Raw genomic sequence first — 4500 nt, forward strand, 5'->3', positions numbered from 1 at the left:
CAAATTCCTTCCATTGCTCCTATTTTGTTTCTAGACAAGTTTAGGCTCAGGACTGCAGAAGACAAGGATGAGCAAAAAGCTTGACAGCAATTCCTTTTCTACTCCTAGTGCTGGTCTCTCCAAGGGAGAAAAAAGTTCCAAATGACTCAAGGACTCAAGAGTACCCTGGACTGGGGAGGGATAGATAGGTCAGATAATTACTTGTTTGGTCTCTAATGAAGAAGCTGGGGAATCTGTCTCAGTGGCCTGCCAAACAACTGAATCAACAAAGTATGAAAAGCTCAAAGTTGGATCCTACTTCCCAGTTTCCCAAGTCCTGCCCTCTTGGTCTCCTCTGCTATTTGGACTGGTCTCTAGTCTTCAGTTAACTCGCTGCTATGAATTTCCCATTTTTCAAGGGAGAAATGAAGAGAAAGCAGAGATAGTACACACTAAGTGATAAAGTCTTCCTTGGTAATAAGGACTGATTGATGGGATTGGGTGAGACTCGCTAAAACATTTACAGAACCTCCTTTTCTCCTTTCTTAAAGTCAATTCCATCTTGGCTTTTAAGATTATTGGTGAGGAGACTCATTCCATCATCCACAAATTCCCTCAAGGTTTAGTTGGGACAGAAGGAAGAAAGGAAACAAGCATTTACTAAAAACTTACTCTGTGCTAAGCATTGTACACTCTTACAATACTTACACTTACAAATACTATCTTTTTTTAATTTTCACAACAATTCTTGAAGGTACGTGCTATTATTATTCCTATTTTTCAGATGAGGAAAATGAAGCACACAGAGGTTAGATGACTCTTGTCCCGAGGTACAAAGTATCTGAAACCATATTTGAATTCAGGAATTTCTGTCTCTAGATCTAGCACACTATCCATAATAACTTTAATCATTAGAGATTCAGATAGATATCCCAAATATAACCCTGCCCTGGAGTGATAGCAGGAGAATAAGGTCCAATAATATATACACCAAAAAAACCTTGTCTCACCTATCTCATCTCAGGCTTTTTCTTTATCAAGAATTAATCAAGGGAAAACTTTACTCCAATCTCAAGAATGGTTCCTAACTATAGCAGGACCTTTTCTCACTAATTCTGGTCTATGTAAGAGCTTTTAGAATCAATAAATGAATAAATAACTAAAAGGAATTACTAAATAATCATTCTATTCTAGGCACATTTTTCTCAAAAGGTTTTATGCCACAGTGCTACAAAGAAGTCGGACCTGTTAACACAGTGACTGAAACCCACACAAGTATTTTTTAATGAAATTTAAATGTAAAACTTTAAATTTCTAAAACAGAAGGAAAGGATTGATTTTGACTATTTTTCTGTGCTAATGTCTGCTAGTTTTCACTAAACTGAGGAGTTTAACAGTTGTCTTATATTATTGTTGATGTATAGAACTATACATCTCTTCCTTCCTCAAACTGTCACAGTAGCTGCTGTATTTAGATTCCAATTTGGACAAACATTTATACTGACAAGTTCCAGGTTCACAGTAGGATCTCATTTTTCAGGTGTTTATATTGGTGGTGGATCAGTTCAGAAAGACCATCAGCTATAATAAATTTCTTACTTTAAGAAAAAAAATAGATAATGAAGAAAAAAAAGTATATTACGATGTCATGGTTAACCTTTCTAAAGTCCTACTCTTTCTCCAAAGCCTCATTGACCAAAGAAGTGACTCTTGATTTTAAATATCTATACTAAAATGGTATAGATTCTCACAAGTCAAGCTGAAATGCACTTGAGTGGGGCTGAAGGAAAACATACTAAAGGACTGCTCTCTAAAGTTAGTATCAGTGAGTGACTCCAAGGGAAGATGGATATTTTTTCATCATAGTAGCTCTGAAAGTCATCTACTAAGTCATAGAAGTGTGGCAAATAGTACAGATGGAAGGACAACCTGTGCCAACAAATTTCCAAGATCATTTCCAGAACCAAAATAAAGAATTTTCTCATTATAAACACATAGGCTTGAAATATATCACAAGTAGGTCAGAGGAAAGTAAGACACAGAAAGACAATTAGAGGAAGCAGACTGAATGGAGGGCAGTCTTTGATGTCAGGAAAACTTGGGTTCAAATATTTCCTTTGACACATGATAGCTAAGTGAAGAAGACATTTAACCTCTTGGTGCTCCAAGAAATTCTCTATGGCCATAAGTAGCATAAGACCTTAAGTATCTTGCATTTATAAATTTCAAGGCTTGCAAATTACTTTACATGTGTAATCTCATTTGATCCTCATAACAACCCTAAAAAGTAAAAGGTACTATTATTCCCACTATATAGAAAAGAAAACAGCCTGACAGAGGTTAAATGATTAACCAGGGTTATACAGCTAAAAAGGGTTTGAGGCAGGATTTGAATTGAGAACTTCCTAATACCAAGTTCATCACTCTCTGTCCCCTTCTCTACTTCACTTTTCAACAGAGGTCAATGTGCATTGAGAGAAGAAGTTTCTTTGCTTGAGAGTAACTTACACCTATGAAATCACAAATCAAGATGAAAATAAAAACACTGCTACACCAGGGGAACAAAAAAAAGGAACTAGAATTAAAATTAATGTATTGTGATCAAAGTTTTGGCTCAGACAGAAGCTAGTTCTATGATGGAAACATTTTTATTTTGAAGTCTCTATTTCTTTATCAAAAGAGAAAGCTAACGATTGCATGTCAGTTCTCTGTAAAGCATTACACAGATTTTTAGCTAGGTCTTTGAGCCCATAGGTATCAGGAATAACCAGTGAAGAAACTCCCACTGCTAATACAAAACAGCAATTATTCTGAAACTTATAGTTTAAGATAGTTGCCCAGGGAACACAGACTTGACCAAGGTCACATGGTCAATAATAATAAAGGTAGGATATGAATCCAAGTCATCCTGACTCTGTGGCCAGCTTTCTATTCATGACAATACACTGCTCCTATACGGGGAGAAATCATAGACATTGATATTAGTAGAATTAATTTTATTCAGGGAATTTTTCATTTGTTCAAGACTAGATCACACAAAGTTCACATAGTGGTATCATGTCCATTTCTTCAGTGACTACTTCAGAGACTACAATGATAGATGGAGGTCCTACCATCTTCTATTAGTTTCTCTATTTTAGCCAGACTCTCTTCCAATGAGTCTTTTTCAGGAAATGCAAAGTGAAAATATAACTGGCATCTCTGAATTCTTCCTCCTGGGACTCTCTGAACAGCGAGATCATCAGCTGATTCTCTTTGGGCTATTCCTGGCCATGATCTAGTTACCCTGGTGGGGAACCTGCTCATCATACTGGTCATTGTGTTCAACTCCCATATCCATTCTCCTATGTATTTCTTCCTGGCCAATCTTTCTTTTGTTGATACATGTTTTGTCTCCACTACAGTCCCCAAGATGCTCATGAACATCTGGACCCAGCATCAGAACATCTCCTATGCTGGGTGCCTCACTCAGATGCATTTCTTCATGATCTTTGCTCTTCTGGATGATTTCCTCCTTGCTGCCATGGCTTATGATTGCTATGTGGCCATTTGCCTCCCTCTTCACTACACCACAGTCATGAGTTCTACACACTGTGTCCTGCTGGTGACTGTGTCTTGGCTCTGCTCCCACCTCATTGCCCTCTCTCTCAATCTCTTCATGGCTCAGTTCTCCTTTTGTGGATCCCATGTGATCCCCCACTTCTTCTGTGACCTACCTCTTCTCAAGCTGTCCTGTTCAGACACTAGTATCTTTCAAGTGGTGATGTTCATTGATGCCAGCTTGGCTGGTTTTATCCCATTCACTTGCATTTTGATCTCCTATGTCCACATTATCTTCACTATTTTCAAAGTACCTTCTGCTGATGGAAAGCATAAAGTCTTCTCCACCTGTGGTTCCCATCTCTCAGTGGTCATTCTCTTCTATGGGACTCTCCTTCTAATTTATTTATGACCCTCGTCTTCCTACTCAGCAGACACAGGAATTATCATATCTGTGATGTACACAGTCGTGATGCCCATGCTCAATCCTTTCATCTATAGCCTGAGGAATAAGGACATAAAGATAGCCCTAAGGAAGCTGCTCAGCAAAGGAATGATTCCTTCTTGGTGATATGCCATTGTCCTTAGCAAAAAATTAGGAGCCATTAGACCATTCACTTCTTGCTCCTTCATTTCCTTATCATCCAGGATAATAAATTCAACTGTTAGTTTGACGTTCCTGTGTCCCATTCTTGTGATATATCTCTCAACTGCCCATTTCTTTCTTTGATGATCAAAGCATCAAATTACTCACTCACAAGACAACAAAAAACTGAACCAAACCTCAGAGTGACAACATTTCAGGAAATGCTCTTTTCTTCTCTAGGATGAATTGCTTTCTTTTCTGAATCAGTGATAATCAAATCTGAGGGTAGTGGGATTCTATGCATGCTAAAAGGGCAAAAATTGGCCACATTTCTAGTACTGTGCTGATAGACTGATTGATGGTGAATTGATCCTTCAAAAGAAGTATGAGACTAC

The 4500-nt window shown here is 37.9% G+C and overlaps 1 pseudogene; it reads left to right on the top strand.

The window, feature by feature from the left end:
* The first annotated feature begins 3152 nt into the window (after positions 1 to 3152).
* Positions 3153 to 4090, top strand: LOC141553607 (olfactory receptor 1G1-like; annotated as a pseudogene).
* Positions 4091 to 4500: the final 410 nt, after the last annotated feature.

The sequence above is a fragment of the Sminthopsis crassicaudata genome, chromosome 2 (genome assembly GCF_048593235.1).
Source record: "Sminthopsis crassicaudata isolate SCR6 chromosome 2, ASM4859323v1, whole genome shotgun sequence".
NCBI classification, from domain to species: Eukaryota; Metazoa; Chordata; class Mammalia; order Dasyuromorphia; family Dasyuridae; genus Sminthopsis; species Sminthopsis crassicaudata.